The 13,436-nt window shown below is 49.8% G+C and overlaps 1 protein-coding gene across 1 annotated transcript in view; it reads right to left on the reverse strand.

The window, feature by feature from the left end:
* SLC6A8 (solute carrier family 6 member 8) overlaps nt 1-13,436 on the reverse strand; it is a 42,047-nt gene that overhangs the window by 27,671 nt on the left and 940 nt on the right. The gene's annotated exons all lie outside the window — the stretch shown is intronic.

The following is a 13,436-nucleotide window of genomic DNA, read 5'->3' on the forward strand; positions in this document are numbered from 1 at the left end:
AGTTGCAAATCACTGCACCGCTGCTGCGATTCAGTGCCAAAAAAAAAAAACCAAGAGGTCATCGGAGGTCGCGGCTCCACCACAACACGGGGGAAGAGGACAAAAACAAAACCCCGGTTTCGCACTCAGCATATTATTGACAACACGCACGTGACCTCAAACGAGCTCATGCGAGCGGAGGAGAGGAGCGCGGACGCGTGAGCGTCCACCACCCCGAGCATTCCGCTCACACGTCGCTACAGATCGAAGATGCTCCAGCACCCCCGCACTACGCCACCCCCTTCAACCACAACGAGATCCCAGGACCGTGAACACGTTTTTTTTTTTGCTCCCGTCCCGTTACGACGCCGCATCGTCCACAGGCGTGAACCACACCAGAGCCGTGGGGTGCAGCGGGGTGGGCGGCAGCAGCGGCGGTTTACGGTGTTGACCCGTAAATCCCGCCGCCGCCGCCTTATCCCGACGCCGATGACGGAACGAGCCACCGTTCAACTCTTTAAGGGGGGTGATGGCACCGCAGTCGGCTTGCACCGGGCTGGGTTGCGCTTGCAATGAGCCGATGGCTCGCTGGCGGCTGGATGGAGATCGCGGAACGGACCCGCCAAGTGCTCTGGGTTTATTGACCGATCGTACCGCTGGACACGTGGAATTCTCCACTGTCCACGCTGCTGCCGTGTGTCGGACATTCTTACACAATCCGCATTGCCGACTGCCTGTGTGGCAGCTGTTGCTGCTGCCCCATGGTTAAATATAACGACGAGCGTAATTCGTCGATTTAAAGCTTTCGTGACTGCAGGGATTCGTCTTCTTGGTTCTTTCGGTAAAGTCACCACGTAGAATGGGGATAAAATAATTTTTAAAAAAATTCTCACAACGTTTCGGAGGCAACACATGCTTCCGTCTTCAGGCGGGACAGTCACAGCAAGATCAGCGATCTTGCTATCCCCATTCTACGTGACTTTACCGAAAGAACCAAGAAGAAGAGCATCATTCTGCCCATCGCGCCCAGCATGGCTCCCTCTGTGACTTTGGGCGGCTTGAATGGCGAAGTCTTCACCCAGTGACCCGTAACCCTCTCGTGCCTCTTCAACCCTCGCCCCCACCCCTTCCTCCATCCCCGCAGCCCCCCGCTGCCCCCAGTGTTGCCAACTCCTGAACGCAAAAATGTCACCAAACCCCCGAAAGGTCAATAGATATCGCTAACCCTCCAACAACTGTAAGAATGTCACTCGGCAACTTGCCAGATAGCCAAATATTACACAGAAGTAAACTTGACACACGATCCCTCAACGCGTATCTGGAGCCACTGCTTAATCATGCGCAGTGCCCTCTTTCCCAGAAAATCACGTGATTTAACAGAAATTAAGTCGCTAGGATCTCGCGGGAAAATTGCTTAGTTGGCAGTGCTGCCGCCTTTGGCCCCGCTCCAATCGGCAGCGTGTGCGCAACGATGTTCGATGTTGGTAGCAACTGCGGCGACCGCACGGAGCCGGCCCATGGCTGCCTTCTGGCACCGCTAGCAGCTGCAGTCGGCGCGCTCATCAACGATCGAACCGGGACGGGCGGGCGGGGAGGGGACGCCCGACCTCATTCCACGAGTGCAAATGGCCAACGGCAATCTGACAAAATCAGCTTTACCCCATTACAAGAAAGAAACATGCGCTTGGGGTGGGGGGGGGTGATGGGAAGGATGGATGGATCCGTCAGCTGTCCATCACGACGGCCCCAGCGTCCCATGCATTACTGTAGCAAACTGGAAAGTCAGTGCCTTATTTGGGTCCTTTGCGGCAGCCGCCAGCTGTCAACTGTTGCACTTGAGCTTGACGACCCGGGTGCAGTCTCACCAGCGGGATAGCCGTCGGCACCTGTTGTCCAACAAAGTGCTCGATTTCAGCCTCCCCACCGTCAATTTTGTGTTTCAGTCCCGTGGGGGATGTTTCTTTCTTTCTTGATGAACGGACGGACGGACAGTTGCTGCCACGGTGGAACGGTTTGCACACGGGACCTGCAATCCGGAGGTTGCCGGTTCAATTCGATCTCCCCAGCGCGCAAAGTCAGTTGAAACGGTGGAAATTTATTAAATTCCATCCCCCACTCCGCCCCCCCCCTCCTCCCCACGCTGCCTCTGTCCACCCAGAAGTTAAAGATGAGAACAGCAGAGGAGTCGACTGCACAGTGCAGTGCTCCCGTCTCTCTTTCAAACTCTCGTGGAGGCCCTTCCACCAACAGTTGTGTGAGCGAGTAATGGCAGGGCTGCACCTTTAACTTTCTTTCATTTTTTTTTTAATCGACATCCAGGTTTGTGCGGCCTGACACGAACTCAAAGCCCCGGCCCACCGAGCGTAAAACGCCTCCTCTCATAGCATCGCTCGAACAATTCCAACGGATGCTAAATGGCACCGGTAAATAAGCCTCGAAAGCCACCCTTGCCTTAGCAACTCCTGTCCCCGATCGCATAAAATCCGCCTTTAAAAAACCCAAGTTGATTTAGGAACAGGGTGCTTACCCCTAAGGAGCTGCTGAAAATTTTACCAAAATATTAAAACGTTGTGTGTGTTAAAGCAATATAATCCAAGAGATGTGTCAGTAACATATTAATGTGACTCTTCATTCGTGATGGGCTATTAAAATATTTAAGTAATCGATCACTCTAACGATTATGGATTTGACTCTTGGACTCTAATATTATAAAACGCAAAAATTGTTGAGGAAGAAAAAAAGTCTCACCTTTGTTGTAACATGTGACGCTGGATGGGAAGTGATGGGCGGGGCTTGTTAACATCACTGACCAATCAAATTCACATCTACTAATATAATATATATTCCTGAGGTTAGTATTGCATGTAAATGTTTTATGGCAGGCTTTCATTTATTGCGTACCACACACTGAGTGCCTTGGCATTTCAGCCAGGTCACATCCGCTTAATAATTAAATTTTCTATGCAATATTTAGAAGCTACCCGGATGACTTAAGTTGCACGCAAACGCTAAAAACAAATGAAAAAATCTTCACTAATTGGAAGTTTGCGAAGCTGCCAAGCAGCGTTTGTCCCCCCCCCGCCCCTCCCTGAAAAAAATCTCACAAAACAGAATTTTTAAACCACCCTTCAGAATTGAGCAAAGGCAATTCTTCTCTTCGCCAGCTGCATATTGATTAGAAAGCAGTAAATGTACTTAACCTTTAGAAGAGGGCAGAACGCGGCCTCCGCCAAGCCACTGCCTTGTGCGCACAACGCGGGCGCTACACAAGAATGCATTCCACACCGGTGGGGTGTAACGAGCCACTGACGGACATTTCACCGTTACATTAAATGTTGAGTCACTTTGAATATTTAAGTCGCGTCTTTGTGTCTGCTGCAATACTCCAAAAAGGTATAATGAATATAGTTGTATAAATGCTGTACCGTTATACCTTAGCGGTGGGGGGGGGGGGTATCAGCGGGACAGTGGCAAATGCAATGCACTATGAACGTAGAAAACTATGTTCAATTCCCGGCCACTGCTAACGTCAGTGGCGAATGACAGTGGTACTGATCCTGTGTGCCTGCCCCCGCCATCACCAACAGCAGCACGGTGAAGTGTGGGGAAAGAGAAAACAAAAAAACCCCATAACCAACACGATGTGAGAGGCCTTCATCCAGCATTGGATTTAAAGAGGTCCATCAGTCATCATTCAGTGTATTATTGTAACGCTAAATAACCATTGACCAAAAAACTGAATAGGCTATGCTAGCAGTGCTGCGCAAGCACAACATTTAACAAAACATCATCACGTCCGTCATCAACACTGCCTTCTATCAGAGAAAATGTATAGTAGGCCGATGTTTTGGAAAATGGCCCTTCCTATTATTAAAATCTTACTAAATATAATGTGTTTATTATTTAATAGTACATTTTTAAAAAGATGTACCAACATTTGTTTTGTAAAAATGGAAAAGATAATCGTCACCGATGTCCCGTGGGTTGCCACTCTCCGCCCAACCTTATGGAAGAGGTACGTGGATGACACTTTTGTCATCTGGCCACATGGCCGGCCTGCTCTAGACCAATTCCTTGACCACATCAATTCCATACACCCAGCCATCAGATTTACCATGGAAGTCGAAAAATATGGCAAGCTACCCTTTTTGGATGTCCTAATTAAAAGGAGACCTGATGATTCAATGAGCCACTCTGTCCACAGGAAAGCTACCCATACGGATGCTTACCTGAAACTGGATTCCCACCACCATCCATCCCAGAAGAATTCCCTCATCAAGACTCTGCACCATAGAGCCCAATGCATATCCGACCAGGAACACATAGCCAGTGAACTCAAGCACGTACACCAAGCTCTTAAGCTCATGGTTACTCCGACTACACAATCCGCAAAGCTATCACTCCAACCATTAAGAAGGACCCTCTTGAGGAGCCTTTCAAAACCATTACTTTACCCTACATTGTGGGGATCACAAAAAAATCTCCAAAATCTTGAATAAACACAAGATCCAGATCCAATTCAACACATTACATAAAATCCATGATCTGGTTCCGTCTGTAAAAGATGTGATTCCGGACATACAGTACCCTGGCGTCTACAAACTAATTTGCCTCTGTGGTAGTAGTTACATTGGAGAAACCAAACGACATATCTCGGACCGCATTCGTGAACACAAAGCAGACCTAAAACACAGTAGGACCAACACCTCGGCCGTGGCAGATCACTGTTATAATTCAGTAGGCTCACATGACATTGACTTCTCCAGGACAGAGGTTATTTGCAAGCCATCTGGCTACCATGAGAGATTCGTTTATGAGGCTATCCACATATAAAAACACAGAGACAATTTCAACCAAGAAGATGGATTCTGGCTTAGCAGTCATTGGAAGGATTTGATAAACCATTTCGGGTCTTAATTGATTGTTCACGCTTACGGTGGCTTTCAGACCACATCCATTATTTTAGTCTCCCCCCTCCTCTTTTCTGAACATAGATGGACTCTTCCATCTGAATAACTGCCAAATCGCTCTCCGTGGTGCTAACGTTAAAAAATACCGCCATTTTTTTTCAAAATTTCTTGCTGTGGTTTTCACACCTGATGACGATTGCTTGTGTTGCAGTCGAAACGTCGTGAGAATTTTATTGTTTTATATTTTATTTTTATTTTATATTTTATTGTTTCCCTTCTACGTGACTTTACCAAAAGAACCAAGAATATGAATCCCTGCGGTCACAAAAGCTTTAAATCAAAATTTAGTTTTTAGTTGTTGTGATTGCGATGTGCCGCATTTGTAACGATGTGTTGATTGTATGGGGCTTTTCTCGAGATCGTGATGTGCGGACTGTACGTATTGCATAGACTGTCTCTCTGCACGGATACGGGTTGTGAGGTGCATTGTTGTGATCCTTGGTACGGATCGTTAAATTGTGATGGTGACATATGGTGCCAGTGATTTGGATTGTGCTGCTGGCTGTGGCTTATCTGGGCCAAAGATCCTGACCAGAATGCCCCTGTCATTGTTGCGTGTTGACACGAGTGTGGTCCCGTCATGCTGTGGCTGACGGTTTGACCTGACAGCCTGGAGATCGAGACACTCCGAGGCATGTCTGAAACAGTGAGCCAGAGGCTCAGGGAGCTTATGGTGAGTTGCTCTTCAGTTGGGTGCTGAGACCCGTGCAAATCCCGTGGTTGATGTCATAAGGGATTTTTGGTTGGCAGGACCGGTGTGATTCGAACTTGCCGGTGGGTTCCTGTCTGTTGTTGCTCGACGAACGAAAAAAAAGGGTGCATGGGGCTGTAAATTGCCGCCAAATGGCATTGCTCTCTCCGCTCGATTGCGTGCAGCCAGGGGCTACATTGCGAGATGGAGTGTGTGAGCGATGTGTCTTCTCAGCTCGGTTAGGACAGCTGATTTCTGCAACGCGAGTCCTGGAGAGATACTGGTTTGAATTTCCCCCGCTACGGCCGATACGTGCGACGAACTGCAGCGACGCGCAGAGGAGTCGGAGGGTATAAACATGGGATATGGATTGTCTGTTGTGATTCCCAAAGGAGTATACTGGGATGCAAGTGCGGGGAGAACCGTGGAGATATGCGGGTGCGCGGGGATTGCGGGATTGCCGTTCGAGCATACGGCCGCCATTTTGTGCGCGCGCAGGAAACCACAGTGATGTTGACGCACTGGGCCGCCATTTTTGGCGCGCGCGGGAAGCCGTGGAGACGCGGGTCGCGCATGTGGCCGCCATTTTGTACATGCATGGGTATTTGTGTGAACCATTTCTGGGCAAGAGCAGGCATTTTTTTTCATGTCATGTCGATTTCACATGTTTTTTTACGAAAAATGTAGATACTGGGGCAACCCTGAAGTGCGACTTCTTTGCCCAGTACATGGGTCAACCTGGAAGCATGACTTCCTTGACCCGGGATGTTGTACAACATCCAACGTTGTACCCTTTGGTTGCAGCATACTGGCTCGACCTTTTAGCGTGACTTCCTTGAACCAGTACATGGGTCGACCCTGAAGTGCGACTTCTCGACCTGGGACGTAGGGAGACGTCCGGAATGTTAAGTGGTGTGTGTAGGTGGATGTTAGACTTTCGGTCTTCGCCCTATTGCCACCTGTGGGGTGGAACGGTAGCAGAGCAGTGTGAGACCCTGCCATCTATGGGGTGGTTGTGTGATTTTGGTTTGATTACCAGTGTTGGTTGTGCATCCAACACGTCGGAATCTATGCATTTTTGTTTTTATTTCTTCCGCCGGGCGGAATACGATCATCTCCACTTCCTGGGCCGGGTGGCTGTCGTGTCCGACGAGCTGAGGCGTGGGCTTGTGGTGCTGTGCCTCAGGAGGTGGTTTCTTCTGGTGACAGGATTCCTGCACCTGCCGCCCTTGGAGTCGCCGGTTGTGCTGACTGGATGTGGACTTGAAGGGGGGAGTGGAGCGCCCGTACGTCACTCCTGCTCATCCTGTTGCCCAACTCCTGGGGAAGGGCCGTGCCCTTTTTGGGACTTTTTCAAGTTCCCCCAGGACCTCCAGGGAGAGCGTGCTCGCCTCCCATGGGGGCTCGGCCATGCGAATTCGGTTGAAGACTGGCCGCTGTCCATGACTCTCACACCTTGTTGATTGCCTACACCGTTGTCAGTCACATTCATATGTCGGTGCGTGCGTACAAATTCACACGGATAGGCTGTGCTGAGGGATAAGTAGGTTAACCAATTCTTCTAGTGTACATGTGAATCATTTGGCGGGACCCCGGGGTCCCGCAAAAATCAGGTCAATAATTATTATTTTTCAGTCCGCCCACTCGTGATCCCGACAGCAACGCGCCGCCCGCCCAGACTCGCGCCAACAAGCGCCAGCAGGCGGCGATCGACACGATAGGCGCCACCCCACCGGCCAAACGCAAGCCCGGGCGTCCGCCGCAGTCGCGTGCGGCAACAACGCCCTCCGGTCAGCCGTCGATCCTCAGCTTCTTTTCCAAGGCGAGCCCGCCTCCACAGTGAATTTAACGTGTTTATGTAATTTTTCAACTTTTTACGAAACTTAGTGCCCCGAGTAGCTCTTGACGAGGCCAATCGATTGACGCTAGTTTTGTTGTCGGAAAGGCAAGACTCGTGTCGCTACGCGGCTTTTCCCACCCCGGGGCAGTGATGGGACCCCGGGGTCCCGCCAATTGCATCATGTGTTGTTGTTGGTTCCCCTCGTTCCATACGTTCTTCCCTTCCCCCCTCTCGGTGTGTGTACATATGTTTCTCGCGGTGATTATTATCGGTCGCCGGTTATTTATTAACGTTGTTGTTGGAGGCACAGCTTTTTTTCTGTATTGTCACAGCGGGACGGCTGTTTTTTTAAATGGGGGAGGGTGATGTAGTGATTGTAGCATCACCACTGTGTACACACGCACACGTGTGACGTCACTATGCGGGGGAGCGTCACTACCACGCGGGTCTACACACACACATCACGTCATCCCGGCTGGAGGCGGGAACGACGTCAGGGCTGGTTCGGGACTCGGGAGACAACGGGGGTGGTGTGAGGTCGTGGCACTCTCTGTGACCCCGGCTGGACACGTGACTAGATCCCATTGGGGGCCGGGGGCCTAGGGGGCACCTCGGGGGGCAGGTGGACAGCAGGGGGGCTTCGAGAGGGTTCTCGAAGGGAGGCGTGGCCGGGGCGGGGCCCGGGCACGCCGAGGCCCATATAAGCAGCCTCCTCACGAGGTTCGAGGCTGCCCGTATCAAGAATGAAGATGCATCGTGAAGACTCCAAGAAGAGTCAAGCCTCTAGTCAGTGGACCTGCCAGTAGCCCACCTGGCTGGGTCACGCTAGAGTATCTGAGAGTTAGAGAAGTGTGCGTTAGCTAGAGTAGGTCGGTGGTCACCACCCCATGCGTAATGTAAGCGTTAACTGTTGTGTTCATTAATAAATAAGTGTTGACTCCCAAGAAGTTGTGTGCGAATAAAATTCGAACCCACTACACATGCACGCATTTAGACACGGCCCAAGCAAGCAATACACAGCTCACTTCTGGACGGAAGACACATTTATAAATGTTTAGCAAAAAAAAACACCTTTCCTGTACAGCGGAATTGTCCACGTGTCAAAGAATCGTCACCCATTCCAGAATAAGTGGGTTCCTGATAAATTGGTTTAGCGGGGTTTTTTTTAATGTAAATAATGTAAATGTGTACTTGTCTCTTCACAGCACGCATCCCAAACAGATCCCTCGTACAAAAGCACACATGGTGATCTGATGATCATTTGAGCCAATATTGAACTCCGTTTTCAGACCCTGATAGCTCTCGAGCATTGATGCGATTTTTATGATCTGGTACTTCATGTTGTACATTAAATTAGTTTGTAATATTGCACAAATACTTGCACCCCTTCCATTGTGTTTTTAAAAATAATTTTCCTTCCGCAACGTCAGAAGTATAGCATGGAAGAGTAGGCCAATAACCTATAGAGGGGCTCTCTATAGCTTACTCCAGTGGAAGCCCTGCTGCCTGCAGTGACACACCTTGATCTTTTACCCCCATTATATACACTGAACCCCTACATTAATCCTTGTAAATGGCTCAATTCTCACTTGCAAGAGGGGCACTGATTGGCCAATGCGCACTAGTTACAAACGAAGGACATAAACCACATGCCATCACGTCGGTCAAATCTTTTAGAGCCGCAGCGATAAAATGCAACAAGGGACGGCACGCCGGAAATTTCTCAAAAGCTGGCCAGAATATAGCCGAGTTTGTCGGCTGACAGAGGGCTTCCCCCATTCCTGAGATCATGCGCTCAAATCCCTGCCAGGATCAGCTCATCATCTCCAACATCCCTTCAGGGTCGGTACAGTAATCAACACTCGGTGTTGGCTGCACTATATGGTAGCTCATTAAGAGTTGCCGTCTTACGGAAATCCTGGACCCCGCCTGTTTGGATATGGTCTTTCAACCACTGGCTCAGGACCAACGATGGAGATGACCATTGCCCAACGTTCGTTACACGCGGCGCGAATCTGTTACATGTTGATGTAGGCGCCGCGCAGCGTGCCGCTACGAGGCGCACGTGACCGCGATAAACGTATCAAATGTACACCGTCCGTCCTCAGCAGGTACGACGATACGAATCCCCGCGAGAAGTCATCTTACATCCTCCCCTTATCGAAGTCAAGTCTCAAGGAGAGCAACTGGCCCTTCTGGACTGACGATTGCTGGCCACGTCTCTGGGCTTACCGGCTGAGAATCTCTTACGGCGGCAGGAAAATCTAGAGCCCCTGCTGCGGACCCATGGGGCGCGCACTATTCTTAACCCGCCACCGGTGCGGAACGTTACTGGCGCCTGTCCGGTCCCAGCAGTGGCAGCTTCTTGTCGTCTGTCGCCACCTTTACAGTAGGCAGCGAGAGGACCGATGACAAGACGCTTTGGCGGTCCCACACTCGATGTTTTGGGGCATATTGGCTGACGCGGTCACTTTCCTCATGCTCATCTTTTTTTTTTAACAGACAAGGGCTTGACGACGACATAAGTAATTGGTGCCAGTGAAAGATGTGGCACCACTTGAGAGTTTTGGCACAAGACAGAGAGGAAAGTGGAAACAAATGACCAAATGTGCAGTGGACACCTACGGGGCTACCTGCCCATTGGTCGTGATGACAATGATAATGAATCTTTTGGTTTCTGTGCTATTTTTTATGGGGTTAAAGAGCACCGTTAATGGTTTGGTTTTGATACTACTTGCGCGATGTGGTGCAACGTTATGCACTGCGCGTGACTTTGCGAGCGTACGCAAGTCCAAGACGGAGATGCGCCCCACACGGCAATTTAATTTCGCCACGCGGCAGAATTCGTGCCTTCATTTCTCTAACCGCATCTGATGTGAGAGCCCCGAGAAAACTAATTGAATGTAAGGTGGTGCCAACGTTTGAAATGAAGGGGGGGTGGTTTTTTGGGTTAGATCGCTTAAATATAAATGTTGTCGATAAAATTGAATAGTTATTGCTTAAGTAGTGACTCATCGGCACATTTTGTTCACGTGACAAGCCTTGCTGTGCCGGGTGGTGGTGGGTTAACAACATATTTATATTTATGCGATCTAACCCAAAAACAATCATTATGAATATTGTTCGCGAATAACCAACGTGTTAAACTGGTGCTAAAGTTGCCCTTTAAATAGAATTCAGAATTTTTACCCACTGACCAATTCAAAGAAATTTACATATAGTATGTGGAGTTAGAATTGGCTATCCTTGCACGTGCTATGGCAGACTTAAATTGCTGCCCTCGTAAACAATCTTCGTGTTGAAATAAAATGAAAATTGTATCCAATATTTGTTATTGTTTCAAACCTATTATATAATTTTTGAATGCCTTGCAGTTATGTTAAATTGTCAAATCCCATTACATAAATATGAGTATAATGCGTTTGTGTCATGTATTGCTTATCTAACATGTAGTATGTGCTGTCTGTTGTATTTTAATTGCTGGCTCATTGTAAGGAAAATCAAATGACACAAATAGATGGCCGTTATTTATAACCCAGGTGAGAAGCCATGGCGACCACAGGTTAATGTTTTCTAATTCACAAATTGTGCTTCTTACTCGGCAGGTTTGGCTATTAATAAACACTTCCTGGCCGCCATCGGAGATAGTGTTTAACGGCGTTTTATTTTTCTCAGCTATTGCATGATCCAGAGACAAGTCACGGTTAATGTATTTATGTATAACTTCTTTCGCACCATATATAGTCAACCGTGCTAACCAGAGGTACGGGAAAGGACAACAAACTAAACAACACGAACAAAAAAGGTTGCCCTTTAAAATAGAGTTTACATTTTACAAAGAAAAAAACCGGTGCCGTCGCATTTCAGGAAGAGATGGCTGGGGAGGGGAAATTCTTAACAATCGACAAATTTGGCGAAATAAAATCACCACATTTTTACAGATGTCCCCAGAGCTCTGGTGGCAGCTGGTGTAGTTCCAGTGACGGCAAATCGAGCCGTAGCACATGGATGAGGTTCCGTCAATCACTGAGCATGGCCAGTTAAACCCTGGAGGCAAGCTCATAAAACCAGCATGGCCACCAAATCGACCAGTGTGCGTCTCCGGGTGGTTCAGCTGCTGGTTCACTCCCGATGTATTTTCGGAGTGGGACGCGTGTTTGCTCGGCATGCTGTCCAATGTTTTCGCCCCCACGTTGCTCGGAGCTGAAGAAGCTCCCCAAGCACAGAGACATCGTGCCGGACAACGATAACGCAACCGGTGGATGACAAATCGTGGCAATTTGTTTGCTCGTGCGAAAATTTTCTGTAATTCCAAATGACCTCCCGTGGTGTTAAAATAAAATTGTCACGCAATTAATGCATTGGCCGTGTTCAGCGTGGACATATATTTATACTGCCCCATTGGGTGTCTTTTACGCCGTTTTTATTCTGTGAAATACACGAGCTAAAATTCTGACAAACGGTGGCTACTTCTCCACTGCTACCACGCATTCTAGACTGCCCCCACCCCCCAACAGCTGTCCACGTTCCATTTTTATTTTTAAAGCCAAGGTTTCCTCCCGCTAATCCCTGTGCTAACAACTGTTTCTATCTCTCCAGATTCCTCGATCCATAAATATATATTTTTTCCCACCACCCTGCTCTCTCCAGAAATCCGAACCCTAACCTTCCTTTCACCTAAACAACGAAAATATAAGCCCTCTTCCGTAGCCATGAAGAACGCTCGTTCGTATATGCACTGCTTTTTGCACAAGGTCTTGCGACCCGGGGTCATTTAGCCCCTTCTAAAATGTGTTTTTGTATTGTAAATTACATTTCGTTTTATTACATCGCATGGCGGTCGTGAGAGACAGCGGGGCTAGCGGTTCGTTGGGACGGGGCTTTTACGCATCCAGCAGTGGCTTCAGCACGGCCGCCGCCGCCGCTGCTGCTGATGACAATGACGCATGGCAATTGTGCGACTCATTGACGGTCACTTGTAGCCAGGTGAGAGCCCAATTGAGAATTTCATCAATCTGCTCGGCAACGGGCAAACGTGACGACGATGGCTCCGCAATTAACATATCAATGGACAGAGCACCACGGGTCTGTACAGTGCGCGGGGACACGTGCGGTGATGATCAGGGATGTGTGGTGGTGGTGGAGGGGGGGGGGGTGGAAGCGTCAGGATTGGCTGCCCCTGCAGTCCGTGAACATCCCCCCGCTCACGCAGACGCGGCTCCGACACCTCATCAGTAAGGACGGCACGTGCGGACCTAGAGCTCATCCCCTTGCCACCTAGAAAAGCAGGGATTTGATACCGGCTCTCAACCCACGCTACTCCAGTCCTCACGTTCCGCGGGGGGTTTATACCCAGCTCGCTCGCCTCCTGCCTGCCTGCCTGCCGCTCAACGTGAACGTCTCACGCCGCAACACGTCTGACGCTCGCCAATGGAGCAAGCACGTCGGCACAGAGAGCGCCGGCGAATTCGAGTGAATGTAAATCGGCTGCGCGCGCACTCCCCCCCCCCGACCCCAGCAATCAATCGTCGCGCGTGGGCACGCGTGTAACAATCATCGGGCACGCGTGTAACAATCATCGGGCGCGCGCGGCGCGTTGACGGCGATTTGCCATCTGCCCGCCCCATTCAACGGCGCGGTCGAATGAATGAACGAGCGGGCAAGACCGCTCAGCCGCGCGTGCAAGTTGGTGGTGGTGGTGGGTGGTCGATGGTGGTGATTGGTGGTGGTGGGTTGTGGTTATTGGTGGTGGTGGGTGGTGGTGGATCCCGAGGCCTGTGGCAATTGCGAAACGACGCCTGCGACGCGCGTGTTGCACCGTTAAGTGAGCGGCATCATTGTTCGTGGCTTAGCAGGCGCCTCGTGCGCTGCGATGGCAAGAATGGATGGTCGCGAACAGCGCTTGCCCAAACGAGGGGGGGGGGGGTGTGTGGATCAATCTTTTGTCTTTCGGTGT

This window comes from Petromyzon marinus, chromosome 14 (assembly GCF_048934315.1).
Source record: "Petromyzon marinus isolate PM22_M1 ecotype Great Lakes invasive population chromosome 14, UKy_Petmar_22M1.pri1.0, whole genome shotgun sequence".
In the NCBI taxonomy this organism is placed as follows: domain Eukaryota; kingdom Metazoa; phylum Chordata; class Hyperoartia; order Petromyzontiformes; family Petromyzontidae; genus Petromyzon; species Petromyzon marinus.